We start from the raw sequence: 27,918 nt of genomic DNA, 5'->3' as shown, positions 1-27,918 counted from the left end.
GTCAACAATATCGGATTAAGTCCTCTGTCTAACAATCTATAAGTTGTTTGTCCTTGGCAAGTTAGCCTCTCAAAATTTCAGTTTCCTCATCTATAAAATATGGATAACACCATGACCTCATCCAGTTCTTATGAGGATTAAATGGGGAAATGTATGACACAAACCCAGGAGGCAACTGGCATCTTAACAGGGACTTAATCCATGTTAGTCGTTAGCATTATTATCCTACCTTTTTTCCCATATTGTCCCGTCTGCCTGATGATTCCCCTCCCCAGGATACCCTTTCTGTACTGTTTAACTTTGCTAGCATCTTATCTTCTTTGAAAGCTCAAGTAGGCTGTTGTCTCCTCTAGGAGTCTTCTCTGAGTTGTAATTTGGGGGATATTCCTCTCTTTCACCTTTCTCAAAGCACATTATACTATCTCTCCCACAGTACATATCGTACATGGCAATGAGTGTTTGTTGGCCCAACTCTTGCTTTAGACTGTGAGCTTGACAAGAACAAGACCATGCATTTTACCCCCCAGAACCTACCAACACGCATACAGGTAATTTGTACTCAATAAATGATCATCGAAAGGAGAAACACTGCCTTAAGTACCAGGAATGCAGTGGACACACAAATATTTCTTGATGATTTCATGGGATCAAATGGGTGGTTTACTGTGCCCTATAATGTTATTTGGAATAGAGTAAATCAATTCCAGATTGAATCAAATTGTGTCACCTAGAACAGAAAGAAATTCAGTGGCCAGCTATGATATTTCATTTTGGTCTGTATGGAGGAATTGTGTGTGTCAGATGGTATCAAGACCTCTTATGAACAAGCTCTTGTTTGAATATATTTGCAGCACTGCCTTACAGCTAAGTTCAAAAAGTAAGCAGAGAGCGCTAACTCAACATGAAGGAGAATAATGCTTGATAGTAAACTGTTTTAGTCCCAAAAGTTTTTCCTGTCCAGGCTTTCCTCTTTTTTAAATTATTTTAAGCATTAATACTTTATTCTCCATTCTGCTTAACACAAGCAAATAAAACTATGAACTCTTGTCTTAATTTCCAGACATCACTATAATGAAATCTACGGAAACAGCAATTTATGGTTCACGTAATTTAAGGTTTGATTTGTATTTGACGAAGGAAAATTTTTCCCTGAAAACAGCATGGGATCCTAAGATAATGACTTAAAGTGTTTATTTATAATTGAGAAGGCAGACAGACTCTTAATCATGGCAAGGCTTAATTATAGCAGCATAAGCATAATTAGCACTGTTGTAATATATCGCTAATTTGTAAGATGAATTATCTTGCTTCAGTTTTCAAAATAGGAACACTTCTACACATTATTATATAAGTACTTGTCTGCTGATAACTAAACGCTAAATTTTTTATTTCTTTCTCTACATGTTAATTTTAATATCTCAAAGTTCGAAGTAGAAAAGCCAGGAATACCAACCTATTAGCCATTTTAATTTACATTATTCATTGGGCATCAGTTTTCACTATCAATTCACTGAGTTTTAAATTTATGTCAAATAGTTCTCAATACTTGTTTTCTTTGTCATCGACACATGAGTAGAAATCGGGATTTATGCCTAAGGTGTGGTGAGGTGGAGTGAGAAAGGCAGAGAAATGCCTTGGAGATTACATAATGGCTGAAAAGTACTCACAGTTATTTCTAATTCTTCAGAAGAAAGTATCATTTGGTATTGCTATAACAATGCCTTGCTTTCATTTTTCAGCTTAATGTTTAAAATTCATTTTTAAAGTGGTATAATTTTCTTTCAGCCATCATTCTTTAGAAAAGAGCCCACGGAAGCAAAATATCACTATTTTTAACGTCACCTACTTCCAGTATTTTTTTCCCTTTATTACTTTGCCATTCACTGTAGAGTGTTTTCCAGCAATAAACTCTAGGCCAGATATATATTGTCGGAGAAAGAGGGATATTTTAAATTCCTTTTTCAATATGATTTTTTACCACAAACCCTAGGCATTCTTTTTTTCTTTAAAAAAAAAAAAAAACCAGAACTTGGAAAAGAAGAATTAGCCATTGTTGCATCGGAGGCCAGAGAGTCTCTACAAAACTAAATAAGGGATTAAAACAAATTTCATGATTATCTAAGTTCCAGTATTATCCAAGCACTATGGGTTTAAGGAGCTTGAATTCTCCTGCAAGTTGACTCAATTCTCCAACTCACTTTCAAATTGTAGAGGACGATATAGTGGAAGAGCTTATACATTTAAGCCTCAAGAAATTCAACATATAAGTCTGGAGTTACGAAGTCATGTTCTGAAAACAGAGATGGGCTCATTTCACTGTGGTGTCTTCATTCCCAGCCTGCCTCCCTTCGGAACCACTCATCAGCTTCGGGTCAGCTCGGCAGGTCGGCTCGTTGTACAGGCTCATCGCAGATGTCTCTCAGATCAATGTTAATGAGAAATTTGCCTCTGCCAGGACTTCAAGAATACAGTCTCTGTGACTCAGTGCTACAATGATTTGCTACCTTGCAGAGCCCTGGAGAATCAAAGGAGAAAAACTGATTAAGAAATTCCATTTCAAATTAATTACAGAAATTGTAAAATTTACAGAAATTAACCCAATTAGATATTTTCTTTGATTTTTTTCCCAGAGTAATATGCCATGTACCATGGCCTAGCCTAATTCTTTTGCATACTCTCATTATAGAGTAAGACTCATCATTTATTGTAAAAAAAAAAAAAAAAAAAAAAAAAAGACTTTGCATATCCAGTTACAAATATCCAATTAAATATTTTTATTTGAAGACAAATTGAAATACACAGTATTATTGGTCTTTTTCTTTACTTAATCTCCTCCTAGGCAATCTGATGGCTTCTTGACAGTACCACTCTTGGCATCGGTCATAACAACAGAAGTCTAGCTTACATGAGTGAGGTTCTGGGAACATCACTTAAAGTTGTCATAGTCATATCATTGACCTTGAACTGCTGCTGAAGAAAATGAATTGACTGACTGAGGTAGTCAAGTAGAAACCAAAAAACCATCATTTTCTAAAGGTTTTCAGGGTAGAAATCCTCAGGGACAATCTTTTGTCAGTGTGTAAGGCTTGATTAACTGTCTTAATTCACTATGATTAATGATTTTTAAAACTCTGGGGCACCAAATTTCTTATAGGTTGTGTTATATGAACCTTGTAAGTGGGATGTTCTTCGAATGAACATCATAACCTACACACAAACCACATCAACCACTGTAGCAGATAATTATACATTATGTCACTCAGTATGAAAGACATTTCCAAGGGAGGACCCTCCTTCACTTAAATAGAGACGTCAATTTCTCACCCAAAATACATATCTCATCATAGGGAGAATTTTCCCTTCATCAACGAATGACACTCCATTTTTCCTGTTTTCACAAGTGACTATGTCTCTTAGAAAACCCACTAATGATTCATTTTTGTCAAACTCAGATTTAAGTCGTATCATTTAAAAATCCCTTTATTTCTTAACTGTTAATGACTACAAAATATAAAATAGAAATGAATATGAATGCATATGGAATGTCAAAGCTCTGCATATTCTTAAAGACAATAAAGTTCAAGTTCCAACATCCAATGCAAATTACACTATTTAAAATTTGGTGGACTGCTATTATCTAAAGAGGATAGGAAAAAGGCTTCTAACTTTAATCAAAAGTAGGATCAATCACAAACTATTGCCACAAAAGTTGTGAAAATGGTAGAAAAGATGTATTGAAATGCCAGTCTTTCTCTTTTCGATGGAGAGAATGAGACCCTAAAACTTTCTTCAAACCCCCGTATGGTCTTCAAACCGATGCCAATGATGATAGTGTGATCATTGGTGGACCACTTGGACCACTCAAACTTCCACTTTAGTCTCATTCACCCTCAAAGCCAATTTACTTCAGGTCCACCAACTCTCAGGAAAGCAGCCATGCCTCCTGCTTCCAGACTTTCCCTAACTGTGTCAGAAACATGCAGCTCAAACTCTTGGACTGACTTAATTCTCCCATGCTTTAGGATAAATTCACAACATCATGACAAGTAATCAAAACCAATCAGGCACCAACACACTACTCCACTGACACTACTGCCTTAAAGGATTTGTTCCAAAAGCATAAACTAACGTTAGAGAGAAAGAGATATGTTGCACTTAGGACGAAATTCATATGATGTGCATGTCAGATGATTGTACGAAGCCTTCAGAAGTTACCAAGATTGAAAAACAAAGACGCGGGGACATTTTACAAGGAAATAAAACCCTCATTCCACCAACTTCCTTCCCTTAACAAACTAACTCTACCTAGTGAAATAATTATAAATTATATTGTAATTTTCATGAGTCAAGTAATTTAAGTAGAAATTGCCTCTTCTCTAAAATTTGTGTGTTTTATTCTAGATATATAATTCATTATTTGAATTACTTTTTCTTCTTCCAGAGGGAAATAATGAGTTTAATTTTACATGGTTGATATGTGGCTAAGATAGCTTTAAAAAGAATGCCACAGGAGGCCTTTATTCATGGAAAATAAAATTGTTTTAGAGAATACATTAGATAGCCATTAGATTTTTTTCCCTACATTTATTTTCCATATTAAGCTTACTTGATGATGTAGCTCAGCTCTTAGTAATGTAAAATTTCTTTGATCTCAATTAAAGAAAAGACATAAATTAATTCACTAGGGAAAGAAATGAATACACAGACACATGATCTTTAGGGTGCTGATAAGTGGGCATAAATCCTCCTACTGTTAAAACAGTACAGCCCCCAGTCAAAATCTGCAACATCTTCTTTAGCACAAAGTCTGTGACAGATGAAAAATCCATCCTATTTCTGCCCTTGTTAACAAAATGCACGACTTAGACCTCTGAAAAGTTTTATAGCTATGCCTCTAGTGACTGACTTTCTGTACTGTACATAAAGGGAAAATGTACAGAAGTGAAGCCTTGGGAGTAGATAACCTTGAGAAGTTTATTCATTGTATTATCTCATTCTTAAAGTAATATCATTTTGAAGAAAGTAAAGGCCCATGCTAAATAAATGTCTCTCCCTTTGTGCAAAAACCTATATAACAAAATAGCTTATGTCCATAAAATAATATAATTCCCATACAATATGAGATATAAGGGATAGTTACTTTATATATTTTATTAGCTGGTAAAGATACAAATGGAGATTATCATGCTTGTATCAGTTAGCTATCGCTGGGTAACAAAACTCAATGGCTTCAAACAACAGTCATTTGTTATTATAATTCACATGTCTGTGAGTCTTCTAGAGGTCAGCTCAACTCAACTGGGCTCGCCTCTGCACCTGCTGTGCATGATTCATGCCACTGGATGCTGTCTAGGAACTCTGCTCTAAGTTGGCTTTGTCTGGGGCAGCTTAACCAGGGCAGCTCCATTCCAAGCATCTCTCATCCTCCTCCTCCTAGGACCAGCAATCTAGGCTGGGCATGTCCTTCTCATGGTGGCTGCAGAATTACTAGACAGCAACTGAAAACATAAGCACTTTTCAAGCCTATGCTTATATCACAACCTCTAGCGTCCCATTGACCAAAGCAAGTAATATGGCCAAACAGAGATTGAATGGAAAGAGAAATATATTCTGCCTCTTGATGGAAAAAGTGCCAAATTCACCTAGCAAAGTATGTAGCTAACAAGGAGAGGTGAATAATGGGGGTCATTAAAGCAGTCTACCACATAATTGATAAGAGCCATGGACAATAAATGGGATTAATATGAAATCTACAAAGCAAACTAGCAAACATTTAGAAAATACTGGAAATTAGGTAAATTTCTTTTTTGCCTTATTCATAACAGCTGCACCAAGCCTTACCTGTCTGTATATGTATACCCCTGGTTGAAAAGTGACACAAGCCAACTTGGCCATTCATAATTATCAGGTTCTTTGGTAAAGAGCCTCCAATCACTACAGGTAGGGGGAAGTGCTATGATTTCTCCTCCATAACCTTACTACCAGTTAATGTGTTACAATGAAAGTAAGCATCAAAACTAACTCTGCTATACATAAAGACACTCATTAGCTGTCATGCCCCAAATAGTTACATGAGATTATTTTGTAAGCTCAGTGAAGTCCATACTCCCCTGGCCTTTCAGGCATTCTGATGAGTGTGATGCATAAATGGTTCAATTCAAAGCAGATACAATAGTACTCCAAAGGCAACATCAGCCAACTCTAGAAATCAAGAAACAGGGGCCGGCCAGGGGCGCAGTGGTTAAGTGTGGACCTTCTGCTTCAGCGGCCCAGGGTTTGCTGGTTTGGATCCCAGGTGCGGAGATGGAACCGTTTGGCAAGCCATGCTGTGGTATGCATCCCACATATAAAGTAGAGGAAGACAGGCATGGATGTTAGCTCAGGGCCAGTCTTCCTCAGCACAAAGAGGAGGATTGGCATAAGATGTTAGCTCAGGGCTAATCTTCCTCAAAAAAAAAAAAGAGAGAGAGAAGAAAAGAAATTGAGAAACAGACTCTTAGACCTCCAGATCTAGGCTATCAGCACTATTTTGTATGAGTTTTTCCCAAATTCTTAGTCCTTGTTTTTGCAAGGGAGGTAGTGAATGTACAGTTCTAATCATCAACGTTTCCTGAACACCACTCATTTCAGCAGGGAATAATTATTTTGAACATCCCTTTTGTTAACTAATGAACATTTTGGTACTGATTTAGATGGCAATATTGGAATTGTTTGCCTTAACAACCTCTGGAGTGTATACTCCTCATTAAGTTGCTTCAGAGAGTAACCAACAAGCCCTGGAATGTAACTTCCGATTAGGGCCCTTCTGATGTTAACTAACAGTCCCTTAGCTATAAAACAAAGTTAACCCAAACACCCCGTGTACTTCACAGTGTTTGTACTGAAATATTTTAAAGTAAATGACAAGCAATATAATCCCAAAACAATACAAGATGTGAGGGACAACCTTCACATTACGTCTGGCAGTATAATTGTATAATACTCAGCAAATCTCTCCTAGTGCTGCTCTTTTTCATCTTCCAACACTCAGAGTCTCAATTTTTAACACGGGCTCTTCTGCTCTTTCTAATTATGATTCTCTTTAATTTGTTGATTTCACAAAGTCTTCAATTTGCTGATTATAAGTGCCATCTTTATTTCTTCAGTACCCCTCAGTTCCTTAAAATCTTGCTTCTACAGTCTGAAGCTGATACCTAAGATCTATTTTTAATTCTCAAAGAGAAATTTCTCTGCAGCATTTGATACTGTCGACCACCGTCCCTTTTCTAACACTCTCTCCTACAGACTTCTCCCCTCCTCTAATGGTGCTTAAACTAGCTCCTCTACCTTCTCCTCACCTGTAGGCCGGTACACCTCGCCTTCAACCCTGCACCCACGCAGACCTCAGCACCTTTGCACCTCTTTGATTCACACCCAGAAATTCTAGGGAGAATTTCTCTCTAAATTCACTTTCATGGTGAGTTCATCTGTCTCCTCGGGGCTTCAACTCTCACCACAACATTGAAAACCACTAAATTTGTCTCTCCCACGAAGACTGCAACTAAGCTTCAACCCCATGTCTTCAAATCATCTCCTCTTCTCTTGAATTCTTCCCACCAAATTGGCTACCATCCAGTCCTTTGTTGTCCATTCCAACTGTGCCAATTCTCATTGCTTTTTACTGTTTTAATCATCTTCCTCCTTCTCGGTCAACACATTCATTTGGCAAATATTTGCTGAATATTTACTACACGCCAGGCCCTGCTTGAGAGGCTAGGGATACTCAATCGACAAGGTTAATAAGATCGAAAGGATAGCCGTCTTATCAAGTCTGAAGCCCTTCCTTCACTGAAATTTTCCAGTTCCTACATTTCTCTCAAAGTGCCTTCCCATGTCCAGAAGTTTCTCCCATTCTAATTCCACATCCCAGTGGTTTTTTAACTCACTCCCGTTTTCTTTTGTATACAATCTATACCTTACCATCTAGTCCTCCAGTTGAATAATTTTTATGCCAATGCAAACATATATAATCCATTTTTATAGATGTATGCATGTTTAATGTACATTATATAGCATAAATAATATGTGTAAAGGCTTATAGAAAATTTCCCAACTATTGTTAAGTTCCTTAAGGGGTGATGTATTTCTATCTAATGTCTCTCGCACACAATAAAAACATGAAAACATTTAAGGAATGAATCATTAAGAATATCACTGGAAAGGTAATATCTATCAGTGCATAAATGTAAAAGAGGGAAAATATGAACTTAATTCCTTACTGCAATAATCATAGGTAATGTTTATTGCATACTCACATGTGCCAAGCATCATTGTAAGGGCTTTATACACAGCTAATCGTCAAAAAAGAAAACCCTATGAGGGAGGTACTGTTATTACTCCCACTTTTCACACGATAAAATTGAGGCAGAGAAAAGCTAAATAACTCTTCAAGCCAGTAAATGGTGGGGTCAGAATTCAAATCCAGGCAAATTTGATTCCAAATCTAACATTCTTATCTACTCTGCTATATTGTCTTTCATGATTCCGAGTCTACAGATTTAGACTTGTGGCGCCATCAAATGCTTCTGTCCTGATAACCTTCGTTAAGTGTCTGCATATTAATGTCATAGTGAAAACTCCAACTGTCAATGGAAGAGAAAAATCCCTAATAGTTCATGAATTAGACTTCCGTTAACACAGCAGTTTTATATAACGTGACTTTGTAATTTTCACCCAAATCACGACACTTTGGGGAGTGGGAGGGATGCTGTATTTATTACATATTGCTGCATAACAAATTATCCCAAAATTTAGCAGCTCAAAACAACAAACACTCATTATCTCACACACTTTCCCAGGGTCACAAGTCCAGGAGAGGCTTAGCTGGAGGGTTCTGTCTCAGGGTCTCTCATGAGGCTGCAGTAGAAAGAGGCCCGGCAGTAGTCATCTGAAGTCTTGGCCGCGCTGGAGGACGTGCTTCCGAGCTCCCGCGGCTGTTGGCAGGAAGCTGCAGTAGAAAGAGGCCCGGCAGTAGTCATCTGAAGTCCTGGCCGCGCTGGAGGACGTGCTTCCGAGCTCCCGCGGCTGTGGGCAGGAAGCTGCAGTTCCTCACACAGCCTTTCCATGAAGGCTGCTCCTGGCGAGTCACCGGGAATGCCGAAGGTGAATGATCAGAGAGATGGCATCACGGGTCTCTTATAATCTAATCTCAGAAGTGACATGCAGTCACTTTTGCCTTATTCTGCTGGTCGGACAGACCAACTGTGGTGCAGTGTGGCGAGGGATTACCTAGCATGTGAACACTGGGAAACAGGGTCTGTGAGCACTATCTTGGAAGACGGCTACCACAGGTGCTGTTAACAGTTAAGCAAGGACCACAGGCATAAATGAAGACAATCCCCAACAAACCTAGGTTTATGCTTCCCTACCTTTACTCTATGTCTTGATTTACATTTATCACATCAAGAAGTAATTTTCTATCTATAAAATTGTTTAGTTCTATGACTGAGTCCCTAAAAATCCATAATATGAATAACTGCCACGACCCTGTCCTCCTCACTCCCACCAAATCCCCTCATGACATTGCTGTGGAAGCCACCAGCAGTCAACAACCCACGGCTTCTCAACCAGCTCTCTTCTCTTCTACTGCAAATACTAGATTGTTGCTCCTCTCTGTCCCTCACAATTTCACCCAGGCCCCCAAACATCCATATATGTCTCTTCAGCAATCTGGGAGGTTCATGAATGGTAAGAGTTTCAGGGACTTTGCAAAACATTAATAATATTTACTCTATAATTTAAATTGGTCTTGACAAGACTAACCCTAAAATTACAGCCATGATATTTTCTATAATAGATAAATCTACTGAGAGAGGAAAGCAGTGAAATCTAAACAGAGCTTACTAATAATTATTGGTACTTCCTACCCTGAGCATTTTCCTTCAACAGTTAACTTGACCATTATGCTATCCTAATAACTTCCAAGTGAACTTTGCCCTACTGCTAAAGTAAACTCTACCTCACCTTCTGAGTCTTTAGAACAAGAACTAAAGCAGAGGCAACATGTCTAGGTTAAGGGGTTTGGTTATTAGGGTTAGGTAATTCTCCTTTGTTCCAGAATGTAATACTAGATATTAAGCAGATCTTTCTATACCCTGATATAGGACAAAAAAGAAAAATAATAGTGAGTGATACTATATTAATATTCATTTGAACTGAAGTAAGTAAACCAATCAAATCAGAAAAACAATCTTTTCCTTCCAATAACCATTAAAGTAAATCCAACAAAAATAAAGAATTATGGACATGAGAATTATTTGGGAGGAACAAACTATTCTTTTTTCACTCTGTGCATATTATATAAGATTATCTGTTCAGAGGTGAGCTCTTAAAGCTGGAAAATGTGGTGGCTGTCTCAAATATAGCAGTAACTATCATCATATCATAGTTGGAGTAGTAATTTGGGCGTCAAGCTTAAAACCAGAGTCCAGTCATGATTCTGTCATTGATATGTTGATATGCTGAAGAGAGAGAAAGAGATTGAGATTGAGAGAGAGAGAGAGAGAACAAGCAGAGACTACATCTCCTTCCTCCTAATTGTTTGTTCAACCTCATGACCAGGGAAGTCAGAAACTGACTATCTGAAGAATGAAAATGACTGTAAACTTCCCATGAACGTCAAGCAAGAAACACTGAGCCAGGAGAAATAGAAATAAAGCATTTTGCCGATGTCTATCATGATTCATTACTTACATTCATCCAATTTCCAGAACCATCTTGACAAGCCCTGTTAGTCAGGATAAAGGAAAGTGACTGCTTGACCAGGGTACATTAAATTGCTTTCCTTCTTCCTCCTTTCAGTTGTGTTGGGGAAAAGAGTTGGCTGCTATTTTCTGATTTTTTCCCCCAGTTGATAATATATCTTCCCATAATTTGTAAGCCCAGATCCTTTTTCTCATTTCAATTTTAAAACAAACCTCCTGCCAGTCGAAGCTGACTTTGTCTTGCTAAAGGCTGGGTAATTCCTCTAGGCAGTAGAATATCTCATTAGTTACTTGAATGTTGTTTTCCTTAGTGGAGTCCTGTCAAGTAATTTTTTTTCTTTCTCATCTATTCCATCCAGTTCTGGGACCACTCTGATTTACCCTAAGTTAAGTCAATTTACTCCGAAATTTTTCTAGCTGTGATTTGGGAATATTCATTCAGGTGCACGGAACATCTGCCATGAATCACATTTACATGTGTCCTTAATCTTAAACCTTTAGGCATCTGCTAGAGTTATTCTTGCTTCTCTTATTTTTGCAACACACACAAAACATTATTTAATGGAGAAGTAAATTGTAAACCTTCTCTTTGTTTAGAAGAAGTCATAGAATAGATATTCCCATGCAAAAAAAAAAGTTTTGTGAGTTTATAAACCGCATTTTAAAAAAAGAGTATTCAATCTTATTTGAAAGAAACTGCAAACAAAGCTTATTCCTTAGACTGTGTTTTCTAATCAAACTAAAAGAGCTTTAAAAGCCTTTTTCTAGGCTATTCTAAATTGCCCAGTTTTTCTGTCTAGATTTCCTGAATTTGTAATAATATACCTTGCTCTTAGACTGAAGTTCTGATTATGTACAAAAATCCAATAAAATTGACCATTACCCATCAAACATAGTCCACATTGCTCTTCACTCCTGGCTATCACAAGCTATACAGAATTGAAACCTGGGCGTATCAACACGGATGTGATGCCTTGTGCTTTTGCATTTCTTTCCCACTTGCATGTTACAACTTTGCAATCATATGATTCACACAGCATTGCATTCATATAATAAATATGCATGGATTACAAGGTATGTGCTAGATAGTAGAAAGACAAAAAGACAAAGTCCTTTCTCTCCACTGACAAATAGGAATGGCAAGCAATAGGATATATTGAAGTATATGAGGAAGCCATTTGGCGTAAACCTAATTCGGCCTGACTTTGTTTTTCCAAAATGGCCTGACATGGCCATTGAGAATGCATTGTATATCTGCTTTAAACGTTTACTATGGCAAGAACAAATGGCCTTAAGATAAAGGTGCAACTTTCCCCCACATTGGCATTTCCATAAGGATAAGCATCTTTCCTTAGGCTAGGAACTGACTGGTGTGCTCACCTTTGACCACCCAGCTCACCTGTGACCGCCCAGCTTGAGACAGCAGACCTGCCACCCTGCTGTGTTCACCAAGACAGCAGACCTACCTGCTGTTTCCATCAATCGCTGTGCCGACAGAGCAGTCTCGCGACTATTGTAAAAGGGACATTTCAATCATATGTGAAACACCCTCTTTGGGAGTATATAACCACTCTGTGCACCCCGCTTCTTTGGTGCCCTTTCTTCCTTCAGGAAGAAAGGCCCCGGGCCATGGTCCTCACATTTTAGCTCAGAATAAACTCTCCCAAATTTTCATTTATAGATTGGTTATGGATTATTTTTGTCGACACAAGCCAAATACAATTTCTGGAATTTTCAGTTTATTTTATTTTTAATCTCAACCCAGTGGTTTTCAACCTTTTATCTGGATTACCATTTTTTTAATCTAAGATTACTAAATATATTCCACAGACACAAGCTGAGAAGCAGGGCTGGCATCGGGCTCAGTGGAGGACAGCCGTCTGGAGCCCTGGCACTCAGCTTACGAATCAAATGATGAGACATCTCAGAGAATTCTGGGACCTCACAGAGAGCCTTTAAATCCAGGGACATAGCCAATCTGCTTATTTTTTAGGTAAAAAAAACCTATGAGTTAGAGACACTGTACAACTTGCCCAGAGTCATCAGCCAGCCAGAAGCACACCCAGAACAATCCATGCCTCCTGACACTCAGGTTCCAGGGAGCCATCACCACTTCTTACTTTGAGTAACACTGATACTTTGTCAGAAATATTTCTGCTTGTAAATAGTTACCTTTTAAGGCTTGATGAATTCTTAAGATAAATGTGATTACATCCTACAAGTGAAAAAAGAAAAAGCCTCCAGAATTGCTCATCTCCAATATTAGACCTTAAGTTGATTTTAAAAAACCTTATCTCTTCCATAAAGCAGATGGATGAGAAGAGGGTAGTTCATCAGCTCCCTTGTAAGTCAGAGCTCTAAACACTATAGCTCGCAGGAAAGAAAAGATTTACTCACCTTTGAATCACTGAAAGAAATGCCTATTACTAACAGGTCTCCTTGCAAATAGCAATGCTGCATACCTCCAGGAAAAGAAAGAATGGAATGATAAACCCTGTTGCATGCCCAAGGCTGCTCTCCTTCCCAGACGGTTTCTCTTCTGTTGTTTTGCCTGTTTGTACTACAGCCCCTAGATGCTTCTCACACCTTCTTTCAATACCTAAAATGAGTTATGGCACAACCTTTTACCCCAACGTGCCACGTCATGTGCCCCGCTGCAAATACCATGTTCCCATTGTTAAGAATACAGTGGCAGCTGGACATGGTGATCAGAATAATACCTCCCACTTCATCATTGCTCATTATTAGTCGCTGCTATGCATATACCTGAACTGCTCTAAAAACTAATCGGTGCTGGCTTCATCTCCAGCTCTTAAGCACAATAAAACATTCTTTCTCACCTCATCAATTAGTATATATTCATAGGCAGCATTCTAGCACTTTTTTAAAAAAGTTAATTCCAATCCTTTACTTAAAATTAAAACATTAAGTGTTACTCCATGCTATGCTGGTAAAACACTAAACCCCAGCTCCTCAGGTACCCTGCTTTCATATTGCAGATATTGAAATGTGACCCATACCATTGTAGACCGATTAAAAGCGAAATTTTATGACATCCCAGCATGCAGTCTGCTTTTAAAGACTTAATAAAAGGAAAAGAGTGAAGAATAACGAATTACAAAGGCAGCTGCAACTATCAAAAAGTGCTTAATTTAAAAAGCATTTCCCATAGTCACGGTTCAAGACGGTGATGCTCATAGCTAAACTAGTTTACAACTTACCTGCATTCAATTCCTTAATTATTCAGTTATTACCATGTATGCTATTTAAAGAGGCCAAATTACTTTCAGGATAATTGCTGTCTTTTTTGTTTTTATTATACGCAATCCCTTGAAACAGTCGATGAAGAATATCAACAGATTTCTTCAATAAAGAGCTTAGCTTTATGTGAGACAGCCAAGATATTTTGGAAATTTTCCCAAAAACATTTAGAAATCATGTACCCTAATACCCTATGATTTATTATCCTCATTGCACAATTATCTGATGTAAGGAATAGCCTTTTGGTTTTCAAATTTGTATAAAATAAGTCATAACATCAATTTACCATAAAAGTGTCCACTATATTAATGACTTTGTTTTATAACTGCACACTTAACTTTTCAGGATTTTGCTACCACTATTAGTTTAACCTCATCTATGTACAAATTAGATTTCTTTAAATGTTTTAGACATGGAAAAAGGAGATATGTAATGTTTCAAGTAAAACAAAGTTAAAATAGACCCAATCTATGCTATGTAAAGTAGCCTTACAATAAAGGAAAAATAATAGAGAGTCATCCAAATGCTTTGAAAATACCATCAGCCTTTGTTACACACAAGGACATGTCCTGAGACCTTCATGAATCCCAAATTTGTGAATATACCAAAGCATATCATTTCTCCATAAAATCAATGAGATACAGCTGAAAATTTTAGGTGATTACTTCAGACTCTTAATGATTCCATAAATATAAGATTGAAGTCATTTGTAAAACTATTAAAATGAATTCTGCCTCTAAAATAAACTCACCACTACATTACATCATGTCATTACTGTAATAATGTGACACAAAATTAACTGAGTCTCTACATTCTTACAGTGTAAATTGGGCCCTGCCCAGACATGCACAGCCAAGTGCTGTGTGGGAGCTGACATCCACTTGCCAGGCTGAGTACCAGGCACAGAATCACATCAGGCCATCATCACCCTCGTGGAAAGAGAACCTTTTTCTAATTCTCATGAAGGCTCTATAGATTCTACTGATGACCCTACTCCTACTAACTCTGGAAAAGCCAAAGTTGAGGGATAAATCATATAGTTAGAGTCCAGATTGTCTTTCTTAATCTACCTGTTCACTTTACTGCTTGGAACGAAACACCGCGTACCTGGAATCCCGGCCTGGGGGAAGGTGACTGCCAGCCGCTGTCCTCCTGTGTAAGGATTCAGAACGACCTAGGCAGACAGATGCTTGGGAGGATGGAAGGGTATCCAGTAACACAGCTCCCTGACCTGCACTGAAGAGGATGGCAGAACTAGAACAGTGCCTGGTATACTCTCTGGGATGGAGTTTCCCAAAAAAGATGATGCTAAGTACAGACCAGTTGATACACGATCTGCGGTTTTGAAAAATCTGCAGGGGTGAAGGGATGAGGAGATGGGGCAGAGATGAGTCTTCTTAAGTCCCAAGGGAACTTGTGGGGAGATATTCAAATAATGAAACTAAAAGAGTTTTCCCCAGGGCAAGGGAAGAAGAAAGGCTCAGCATCCAGGTGTCCAAGGCACAAAGTTCCTTCTACAAGGTTTGCTCATGGTTCTGGCCAAAAAGACAAAGGCTTGGAAGGCAGAGAGCCAGGCGTCCTTCTGCAAGGTTTGACCATAGTAAGAGCCAGGTTAACTGGAGAATTCGAACAAGCATGTAAACCCTGAAATGTGATGAAGTGGGGATGGATAATCCCTGTGCACTCGGCCCCAATCATTTTGACAGCAGGAGTGAAAAAGCAACAGCTAACCCTGCTGAAGGAGAGACCATGCCAAACCTCAAGGAGACCAGGGAGGACAAAATGAGAAGGAGCTTTCCCTCCTCTTTCTGCTCCGGGAGAGGGTGCCTGAGCACTAGAGGCAGCGGGACAACTGGAGCAGATCTCCAGGTGAAGCCCCTACCGGCATCCAAGGACACCTGGCCACAGGCCCAAGGTTGTTACATCATTCTGCCAGGAAAGGTGACGTCACCCATATTAGAAGGCAAGTCAGGACCCTGAGGCAGATTACAGGAGGACTGACTCCCCTGCTCTAGTCCAGTCCCTGATCAAGGAGGAATGGGAGAAGAGGGAGACTAAGAGTGGTAAGAGAAATTTTCTGATTTTTTGGGGGGAAACTCTGCCTTTGGAGACAAATGGAAGAGATCTCTGTAAGTGATCAGAGATACAGAGGCCCCAAAGGAGCATTGAAAAAATGCCAAAGGTTTCATATGGTGGAGGGAATATCATTGGAGCTAAGAAAAGCTCTATTTTACTGGCCTGTTCTGAAGGGGTGGCTAAGTATAAATGAATTTCCAAGTTAATGTTTTTATCTATAAGTACCGCTGTATTAAAATGCAGGTGCCAAAACTTTCTCCTTGAGTTTCTGAGATTGCACTGAAAACTAGTTGTTTACATGTGTGCAGAGATTCCAGAATTTGCTTCCTTAGGAATATACATTTCCTTTGATAAAATTAGAAACAAACTTTTTGAAATTTCTGCTTGGAACAGGTCTATGTGGTGCATATGGGGCCTGCCCAGATGGACCAGTTAGATATTTGGTCTAAATGTGTGGGACAGTGAAAATCCCTACATTTAATCATTTCCAGGATGGTCCACATTCCCATGTATACTGAATTACAGTAGTCTTGGGGATAGTAGTCTTTGTATAAATATGGTCATTTTAAATTACTGTTTCAGGGATAAATTGTTTTGACTGAGGCCTGAATTACACCCAACAGAAAGAGATAAGAGGGTATAATTTGGCAGTAATATGCCCAGAAACAGAGTGATCAAAATGTTCTTCCCAGAAGCTAAGACTTTTGAAGAGTATTTTTTTATTTTCTCTGTTATGTCATTTTAGAACTTTGGCATGAGGCTGTGAACACATCGTCACCTCCACAGCCCTTCCTTAATAAAGAGTGATTTGGAGGCCGGCCTGGTGGCCAAGTGGTTAAGTTCTCACGCTCTACTTCCGCGGCCCAGGGTTTCACCTGTTCAGATCCTGGGCGCGGACATGGCACCGCTCGTCAGGCCATGCTGAGGCAGCATCCCACATGCCACAACTAGAAGGACCCACAACTAAAATATACAACTATGTACTGGGGGGGTTTGGGGAGAAAAAGCAGAAAAAAAAAAGATTGACAACAGTTGTTAGCTCAGGTGACAATCTTTAAATAAATAAATAAAGAGTGACTTATTAAAGAGGATTACCATTGCACATTGGAAATGATTTCTACCTGGAACTCTCTGGCATTAAAATCTTTTATTATAAACTAAAGATAAAAAATATAATAAAAGTGAGAAAGCTAAACTTTTTACAGATGAAATTTTTTACCCTGTGCTCCAAACTTAAAATGGAATAAAAACATTGTTATATTTGACTCTTTTATGGAATTTCATCCTCCAAATATTATTTTCTGTTTTGTTCCACTGGGTGAACATAATATAAAATTGGGGACATGACTTTAGTTTAAAATATATACATATATATAAAACACACATATTTTATAAAAAAAATAAATTCAAATAATGGAGTAAAACTGGGAAAAGATGTTAAATAAACCTTGAAAGCCAGTCTTTGTCTCATTTTGCCTTTCATTATTATCTTTCCCTAAGTGTGCAGGGGCTGAAACTGCGCGGTGAGAGGCACTTCTCCACGGTCTCCTGCGTTTCTTGTGAGCGGGGCACTGACAGCTTTTGCTCTAAGCCACATTTTCAAGAAGGATGCACAGCAAATGTGCTGTCCAGTAAAATAAAGGGATCTCCCTCTGGGGCAAAGTTCAGTCAGGTTTCTTGCAGATCCTTGCAAAACATTGGGGTTTCTAAACTCAGATCCCTCAGCTCTGATGCAAACCACTATCTGTGCAGCATCGTCCTGCGCCCCCTCCACAGACCCCTGTGGGACTTGGGGGCAGGGGAAACCGAGGGGAACATGAAGCTCATGCTGACAGCTGTGCTGTGAGCAAGAATGTCCTTTGTAGCTGTGTCTTATGCCAGCAGTGGTGAAACTGTGCAGGCTAAGTTGTGAGTTTGCAAACAGGGTAAAACCTGAGACCCTTCACAGTTCTTGACACTGGGCACACTGTGCTTTGGGAGTCTCTTGTATTCATCTGGCCTGAAGTTGGAATTTTTTGTTATTATTATTATTATTGTTATTATTATTATTTCAAAAGATTTAGACTCAAATGAAGCTGACAAGACGCCCTTGGAACCATTTCCAGGATGCTGAAGCCAAGAGTCAAACATGAAGAAAGAAAAGGAAATGGAAACCTCAAAGCTTAAAGAGCAACATAGTAATCTAAATTCATGAGTTAGAGAGCCAAGAAGTAATAGAGTACATATTAAAATTAGCTGACAAAGGAAAAAGCAGTAGCTCATAAAAGGAAAGAAAGAAATAATAAGTTCATGAACTTAGTAAAAGCTGAGATAAACTGGACCCCTTAATTTCCAGATAGACTTTTGACCTCTTCTCTTTGAACCGCACCCTTTGTCTAACCCACGAGCCCTGGTTTCTCTCTCTGTGACCTGACATTCCTTCCAGGCTGGCAACCTCACCTGAGGGCTTGAAACGGACTCTCCATCAACTGCCAGCAAGAGATTTTAAGATGTCACAGGGCCAATAGACTTCCTTTGTCTGTTTGGTTTACATGTATTTCATTTATTTTGGCGTGACCTTTATGTCTGAGCTGCCAAAGAAAACTATAGAATGTGATGGCTACAAAGAGAGAGAGACTGAGAGAGACACAAAGAGAGAGAGACACAGAGGGAGATGAGAAAAAGAGAGAATTCATCAAGTCTACACCTTCCACTGTATAGACAAAGAAAGTAAGATCTAGAGAAGTCAAAGTTCATGGTCCAAGTTGATACTGCTATATTTGAAATTCATTATGACAACTCAGGAATCCACATCATAAGACTCTGAAATAGGGAATGCCAGCCATCACTTCTGACGTCTTTATTCATCAGTATCACTGAATTATTTTTGACAAATATTTCTTTTTTTCTAATATGGCCTTCAGAGTAAAGTTGCTTATATTTGAGCTATGGAAATTCTCAGTTTAAAGTCTTTGAGACTTGAACTGTGTTTTTTTAAAGAGTTTTTGTTTTTGGCATTATGTGTTCCAATACACATAACATTGTAAAACAGTAAATTTCAAATAGTTTTATAAACTGTGCTAAATTTGTGAGAAATTTTAAAAGGTGGCTGATGCAGGGTCGGTGAGCCGAGGAGTCGAAAGAAAGATTTCTTGGACTCTCAAGATCTGGCAGTAGTGCTCTTTTATTTAGAGAATAGTGTGGAATAGCATGGGGACAGGACCCATGGGCAGTCAGAGCTTCTGCTGCCTGGGGACAAGACCCATGGGCAGTGAAGAGCTGTAGGCATGGGGACAGGACCCATGGGCAGTGAAGAGCTGTAGGCATGGGGACAGGACCCATGGGCAGTCAGAGCTCCTGCTGCTGCCCTGAGTTGAGGGTTAGGGCTAATTTTATAAGGCATGGGTAAGTGACTTATTTTTACTGGAAAAAGAAAAGATGATGTAAACAGTCATTAAATGATTTCAGTGCAGATGGGGTCTGGTTATTGTGCGGTCATATAACTTTAGATGCGAATCTGGCCATATAGATCGGCATGTAGGTGAGGATGCCCTGGGCTTCTCTCCCTGGGGCAGTCCTAATTCATACCATAAAAAAAGTCCACTGGGTCATATAGTTTGGCATGTAGGCCAGGTCACCTTGGGCTTCTCTAGCTGGGGCAGCCTTAATCCACATCAGTTGCCATTGGGTCAAGAAAGATCAGCCCTTTAAAACAATCCTAGAGAATTGTTTGAATCAACCCCACATTGGCACCCAAGTTCCAATCTCCCTGAATCTTGACAACTTCAGGTGTTTTCTAGGTCTCGCCTAGTCTGTAGTTTTCAGCACATCTCAGCATCTACGAATGCTCTTCAAGGTCAGTTTATTTTCCCATTCACCATCCTACCTCCAAGATCACAAAATAAACCCGTCACTCATGTGGTAATTTGCAGGACTGATACTACGCACCCATGATTGCCACCACTGCCAGGTCAAACATCTTTCCTAGCCTCTCTTCCTTTTATTGTTTTTCTGTCGTTGTCTCTTGCTTGGTGCTTCTGACTGAATCTGCCAACCATCCAACCTTAGCTCAAAACCCACCCATTTGATTCTTTATACTGCTGTGTACCTCCACTTGAACTCACTCAATCAGTACTCCTGGCTCCAGGGTAACCAGCGCTAGTGAATCAAGACACCACCAGCAGTTCAGTTCTTTGTCCTCTCAGAGGTCATTTTGGAGACTGAATGCAGTAGGTGTCCTCTCACAATCTCTTCATTTTCTTAGGGCCTTAGATTCCTCCTTCAAATATTTGTTCTATCCTTACCGATTACAAGATCATTTTCTCACAGAGAAGATAGAAGCAAAATTGGATTTGTGAATCCTTTCTCTTTTCCACCCATCAGCTTTTCCGTTAGTCCTGAGCAGGACATGTGCCATCTTTGACTTTCTTGTACCCTAAATTTTTCAAAAGTTTTTTTTAGCCCCATTGTATTTTTTACAAGACTCCACTTATTTGAAGATACAGTCCTTCTGATTCTGTTCTTAACAGTCTATGACAGTCTCGCATTCATCCACAGTCACGTGTTCTTCTATCTTTTGCTCCCGGCGTTTAAAATCTGAGCTCATCAGAGAATCCTCGGCATATCCATGCTGATTTCTTTGGGTCCTTCTTCCTCTTCTCCTTCATTTGTAATCATGTGGAAGAATTACCTCTTTAATAAAATTCTGAACTTTAGCTCATTTCTCTTTCAGGGACTCATGCCATGTAATTATGTCTATTTTTCTTCCTCTTAACTTTATAAAGTCTGTCTTCCTGAAATCTAGGCTGTTTATCACGCCCAGTCTTCCTCTTACTGGTTATCGCTAAGTCTGCAGTCATGCGGTCACAGACAATATGCTTACAGTCAGAAAGACCTGGATTGTAATTCCATATTTTATTCATAACTTGACCATGGAGACCAGTTATGTAACTTCTCTGAGCCCCAATTTCATCATTTGAAAAGTGAAGCTGGTATTCTAATACTTATCTCATGAAATTACTAAGTGAAAAAAAAGTATATAAAAAATGACTGGAGGATCTCGTCAAGGTGGTGGCATAAGCAGACTCCTAACTCATCTCCTCCCACAAACACAACCAGGTTACAACTATTTTTTGGAAAAATTACCCTGGATAGAAAGCTGAAAACTGGATAAAAAGAATCCCCACAACAAGGGACAGTCTTGAGAAGGCAGAAGAGGCATAAATTCCTGCTTGACAGGAAAAAAGCCACCTTTGGGAGCAGCGGAGCTTCTCAGCTGGCCAGGTGGGAGCCACTCTAAGGTACGCAGCCCTCCCTGGAGGAGTGAGGTCTGGAGCAGGGGTGCCGATACTGCTGTAAGCATCCTTCAGACTCAGCCCAACTGAGATGGGGGTCTTACTGTCTGGGTTCTCTGGCTGTTAACTGCAGCGAGGGTACCCCCAGAAAAGCTATCAGCCAAAAGCCAAAAAGACCCGGGTCTTAAAGGGCCCACATACAAACTCACTCATTGCAGCAACCTAAAATCACCAGAGAGAAGGCTGACTGTCCTTTGGTGAAACGAGACTCACCTGGTGGGCTCTGGGGGCATCTTGGTGAGAGGAGAGACCTCTCTGGAGACTGAGGCATTGGTGGGGGCCATTGTTCTGACCTAGTCCAGGTGTGCTGACACGGACCCCAGTGGGCCATTGAGGTTCTTCCCTTGGCCCGTTAGCCCAGGGGTCTGCCACACCCACTAGAGCACAGATTTAATCCAGTTCAGCCAGGGCAGGCAGCCCGCCCTAGGGACTGGCCCCACTCAACAGCAAGCCCTCAGGCTAATTTTCAGCCTGCATTCACTGGGTGCCTTGATCCTCTACAAGCAGGCAAGTGTGTCTGCCTCTGTGGGGCAGGGCCTACGTGAGGACCAGGTGAACTGTGGGGGGCATTGGTGGAGAAGTGGGGGCCTCTGCAGTGTGGCGTCGGGGTACACTTCAGGGGGTTGAGAAGTGTGCATGGACCAGGACTGTGTTGACAATGTGTGTGGTCCTGTGGAGGGGTGAGGCTTATCAACAGCAGAAGACCTATGCTTCACAAATAGCCATAAAAAGGATCAGCCCCACCTTCCAAAGCCTGAAACAATTGAGTGCTCCCATGCCTAGGGCCAGCCCCACTCAGCTGCACTCCTAAGAGAACTGAAAACAGCCTTGTAGGCCTGAGACCTATCACAACTGTAAGCCCCTGAGCCTAGCAACCAGCTACATTAGGTACCAACCCAATTAAGAGGACAACTGCAATAGGAGAGTGCTGATAGACTTTGTAGCCAATGGTGCTGAGGCTCCCCAAACCGGATTTACAAACAGTTAGCCAGGAAAGGAAAGACTAGACTCCCTGGGTACCTGCAGTAACAGCAATCTTGCCACAGCAAAAAGACACAAGTAGCCCACAAAGGGGTCACTCCTGGGTCATTTGGACTGCTGACAAGAAGGAAGCACACTGCTGGGCCTCATAAGGCATCTCAAACATAAGGCCGCTTCTCCAAGATCAGGAGACATAGCCCACTCACCTAATAGATAGAAATAAGCACAGAGAAAGAGGCATAATGAGGAGACAAAGGAATACTTTCCAAGGAAGGGAACAGGACGAAACCCCAGAAAAAGGACTAAATGAAACAGAAATAAGTGACCTACTCAACAAAGAGTTCAAACACAATATAAGGATGCTCACAGATATTGGGAGAAGACTGGATGAACACAGTGAGCAAAGAAGTGGAAAATACAAAAAAGAACCAATCAGAAGTGAAGAATACAATTCTGGAAATGAAAAATTCACTAGAGGGACTCAATAGCAGAGTAGAGGAGGAAGAAGAGTGAATCAGTGAGCTAGACCAAAGACTAGAGGAAATCACCCAAGCAGAAAAGAAAAAAGAATTAGACAGAATGAGAACAGTCTAAGGGAACTCTGGGACAATATCAAGCTCGCCAACATTTGGATTATAGGTGTCCCAGAAGAAGAGAGAGACAAAGGGGCAGAAAATTTATTTGAAGAAATAATAGATGAAAATTTTCCTAACCTAAGGAAGGAAACAGACATCCAAGTACAGGAAGCACAGAGAACTCCAAACAAGATAAGCCCAAAGAGGCCCACACAAAGACATATTATAATTAAAATGTCCAAAATTAAAGATAAAGAGAGAATCCTAAATGCAACAAGAGAAAGGCCACAGGTGGCATACAAAGGAAAGCCCATAAGGCTATCAGTGGACTTCTCAGCCGAGACCCTACAGGCGAGAAGAGAATGGCACAACTATTTAAAGTGCTAAAAGGAAAAAACCTACAGCCAAGAATACTCTATCCATCAAGGTTGTCATTCAGAATGGAAGGGAGATAAAGAGCTTCCCAGACAAGCAAAACTTAAAGGAGTTTATCACCAAGAAACCTGTTCTACAAGAAATGCTGAAGGGACTTATTTAAGTGGGAAAGCAATGACCATAAATAGAGATTTAAAAAAATTATCAAAAAAAACCAACAAAACAAAAACTGGGCAATAAAATCACTTGTAAAGGTAAAAATATAGTAAAGGTAGCAGATCAACTACCTGTGAAGATAATATGAAGGTTAAAAGACAAATGCGCTAAAATCACCTATTTCATTGATAAGAGGGTAATTGATAGACACACACTAAACAAGAGACTATGATTTCAAAACATAAAGTATGGGAGGAGAGGAGTGAAAAATTAGAGCTTTTAGAAAGAGGTCAAGTTAAAGAGTCTATCAACTTGATATAGAATGTTATATACATAGAACATTAAATAGGATCTTCATGGTAATAACAAATCAGATATCTATAATAAGTAAGAAAAAAGTAAGACAAAGGAAATCAAACATATTACTAAAGAAAGCCATCAAAGCACAAGGGAAGAGAGCAAAAGAAAAAGAAAGGAACAGAGAAGAGCTACTAAAACACTCAGAAAAAAAAGTAACAAAATGGCAATAAATAGATATTTATCAATAGCTACTTTAAATGTCAATGGACTAAATGCTCCAATCAAATGCCATACGGTGGCCAACTGGTTAGAAAAAACAAGACCCAGGTATATGCTGCATACTAGAGACACACTTCAGACCTAAAGACACTCACAAGCTGAAAGTGAAAAAATGGAAAAAGATATTCCATGCAAATGGCAAAGAAAAGACAGTGGGGGTAGCAATACTTATATCAGCCAAAATAAACTTTAAAACAAAAACTGTAACAAGAGACAAAGACAGGCACTACATAACGATAAGGGGAACAATTCAACAAGAAAATATAACATTTGTAAATATCTATGCACTCAACATAGGAGCACCTAAATATATAAAGCAATTATTAACAGACATAAAAGGAGAAATAGACAGTAGCACAATAATAGTAGGGGACTTTAACACTCCACTTACACTAATGGATAGATCATCCAAATAGAAGATCAATAAGGAAACATTGGCCTTAAACAACACATTAGATCAGATGGACTGAGTAGATATATATAGAACATTCCATCCAAAAACCACAGAATACACATTCTTTTGAAATGCACATGGAACACTCTCCAGGATTGATCACATATTAGGCCACAAAACAAGTCTCAATAAATTTAAGAAGATCGAAATAATACCATGCATCTTTTCTGACCACAAAGGTATGAAACTGGAAATCGACTACAGAAAAAAAACAAGAAAGGCCACAAAAATGTGGAGATTAAACAAAATGCTACTGAACAACGATTGGGTCAATGAAGAAATCAAAGGAGAAATCAAAAAATTCCTGGAGACAAAAGAAATGAAAACACAACATACCAAAATCCGTGGCATACAGTGAAAGTGGTTCTAAGAGGAACATTTATAGCTATTCAGGCCTACCTCAACAAACAAGAAAAATCCCAAATAAGCAGTGTAAAAGCACATCTAAAGGTACTGGAAAAAGAAGAACAAACAAAGCCCAAAATCAGTAGAAGGAAGGAAATAATAAAAATCAGAGCAGAAATAAATGAAATAGAGACTAAAAAAAAATAGAAAAAATTAATGAAACTAAGAGCTGGTTCTTGGAAAAGATAAACAAAATTGACAAGCACTTAGCTAGACTCACCAAGAAAAAAAGAGAGAAGTCTCAAATAAATAAAATCAGAAATGAAAGAGGAGAGATTACAACGGACACCTCAGAAATACAAAAGATAATAAGAGTATACCATGAAAAGCTATATGCCAACATTGGATAATCTAGAAGAAATGGATAAATTCTTAGAAACATACAACCTTCCAAAACTGAACCAAGAAGAAGTAGAGAATTTGAATAAACCAATCACCAGTAAGGAGATTGAAACAGTAATGAGAAACCTCCCAAAAAGTACCAGACCAGATGGCTTCCCTGGTGAATTCTACCAAACATTCAAAGAAGACTTAATACCTATCCTTCTCAAACTCTTCCAAAAAATTGAAGAGGAGGGGAGTCTTCCTAACTCCTTCTACAAAGCCAACATTATCCTGATACCAAAACCAGACAAGGACAACACAAAAAAAGAAAGTTGCAGGCCAATATCACTGATGAACATCGATGCAAAAGACCTCAACAAAATACTAGCAAATCGAATACTACAATACATTAAAAAGATCATACATCATGATCAAGTGGGTTTCATTCCAGGGATGCAGGGATGGTTCCACATCTGCAAATCTATCAACGCCATACACCACATTAACAAAATGAAGAATAAAAATCATGTGACCATGTCAATAGATGCAGAGAAAACATTTGACAAGATACAGCATCCATTTATGATAAAAAAAAAAAAACCTACATAAAATGGGTATAGAAGGAAAATACCTCAACATAATAAAGGCCATATATGACAAACTCATAGCTTATGTCATTCTCAATGGAGAAAACCTGAAAGCTATCCCTCTAAGAACAGGAACCAGACAAGGATGCCCACTGTCACAACTCTTATTTAACATAGCATTGGAAGTCCTAGCCAGAGCAATCAGGCAAGAAAAAGAAATAAAATGGATCCGTATTGGAAAACAAGAAGTGAAAGTGTCACCTTTGCAGATGACATGATTTTATATATAGAAAACCCTAAAGAATCCACTAAAAAACTTTTAGAAAAAATAAATGAATACAGTCAAGTCGCAGGATACAAAATCAACATACAAAAATTGTCTGCATTTCTATACACTAACAATGAAGTAGCAGAAAGAGAAATTATGAATACAATGCCATTTACAATTGCAACAAAAAGAATAAAATACCTAGGAATAAACTTAACCAAAGAGGTAGAAGATCTGTACACCGAAAACTATAAAACATTGTTGAAAGAAATCGAAGACACAAAGAAATGGAAAGATATTCCGTGCTCTTGGATTGGAAGAGTTAACATCATTAAAATGTCCATACTTCCTAAAGCAATCTACAGATTCAACACAATCCTTATCAAACTTCCAACAACATTTTTCACAGAAATAGAACAAAGGATCCTAAAATTTATATGGAACAACAAAAGACCCTGAATGGCCAAAGGATTCCTGGGAAGAAAGAACAAAGCTTCCTCAAAAATTTGATACTAGAACTACCATGAGATCCAGCTGTTCCACTGCTGGGTATTTATTCAAAGAACATGAAAACACAAATGCGTAAAGACATATGTACCCCTATGTCCATGGCAGCATTATTTACATTAGCCAAGACTTGGAAGCAACCTAGGTGCCTATTAAAGGATGAATGAATAAAGATGTGGTATATATACTCAATGGAATAGTACTCAGCCTTAAAAAAGGGTGAAATCTGGCCATTTGTGGCAACATGGATGAACCTTAAGGGTATTATGTCAAGTGAAATAGTCAAAAGGAGAAAGTCAAATACCATATGATTTCACACATAAGTAGAAGATAAAAACAACAAACAAACACATAGAGACAGAGATTTGATTGGTAGTTACCAGAGGCAAAGAGGGGAGGGAGGAGGGCAAAAGGTGTGATTAGGCACATGTGTGCAGCGATGGATTGTAATTAGTCTTTGGTTGGTGAACATAATGTAATCTACGCAGAAATTGAAAGATAATGATGTACACCTGAAATTTATATGTTATAAACCAATGTTACCGCAATAAAAAAATTATTTTTTTAAAAAAAAGAAGTAACAATATAAGCTTATTTGGCGATAAATGATAAAAAGAAAATCGTGAAATTGTTGAAAATTGTTGCCTATGCAAGTGGTTTGGAGGCAAGAGGATGGGGAGGCTGCTCTTTTTTGAAACAAGCCTTGGTTTACTATTTGACTTTTTAAACTGTGTGATTAAAAACAACAAAACTCATTAATCATGCACTAATCAATGGACTCAAGGAGTCCATTATTTAACGGAAGACATCAAATGGTCATTGAGTAAGTAGTGTTAGAGGCATGTTCAAGATGTTTGGGGGGCACATAATAAGGTGCATTCATTCTTCTTCCAGCAGAAGGAGGTGGTCAGAAGCTACATAGATTAGGTCCTCTTTAGTTAGAACCTTAAATTCTTAATTAGTGGTTTCCCATTCAGAATAAGAAAAGATATCCTAATCTAGCCAGAGAAAATAGCATTAGCAAAGGCATGGAAGCATGAAAATACTTTCACTTCTCAGGAATTCTTGTGTGATTACTACAGCTAGGCTGTGCTGTAATGCAGATGAATGCCAGGTGATGGGCCTAGAGAGTTTATTTGGGTGTAAGTTGCCAAAAGCCTTATATACCAACCTATAGAAAAATATTCTTAGTCACAAATCTAAGGGTACGTAGTGAATGACATCACCATTTAGCCAGTAGCTTAGTCCGTATCTCAGAAGCCATCCTTGACATTTCCCGTCTCTTAATCCACACT

The 27,918-nt window shown here is 39.0% G+C and overlaps 1 long non-coding RNA gene across 1 annotated transcript in view; it reads right to left on the bottom strand.

Moving 5' to 3' along the window:
* Nucleotides 1–1,174: 1,174 nt before the first annotated feature.
* Nucleotides 1,175–27,918, bottom strand: part of LOC139083086 (uncharacterized) — an 83,487-nt gene continuing 56,743 nt past the window's right edge. Inside the window, exon 3 of the long non-coding RNA XR_011539650.1 lies at nucleotides 1,175–2,515. This is a non-coding gene — a long non-coding RNA (uncharacterized lncRNA). The remainder of the gene's footprint in view (nucleotides 2,516–27,918) is intronic.

Source organism: Equus przewalskii, chromosome 1, assembly GCF_037783145.1.
Source record: "Equus przewalskii isolate Varuska chromosome 1, EquPr2, whole genome shotgun sequence".
Taxonomy (NCBI): domain Eukaryota; kingdom Metazoa; phylum Chordata; class Mammalia; order Perissodactyla; family Equidae; genus Equus; species Equus przewalskii.
This window is presented reverse-complemented; position numbering and strand designations above follow the sequence as displayed.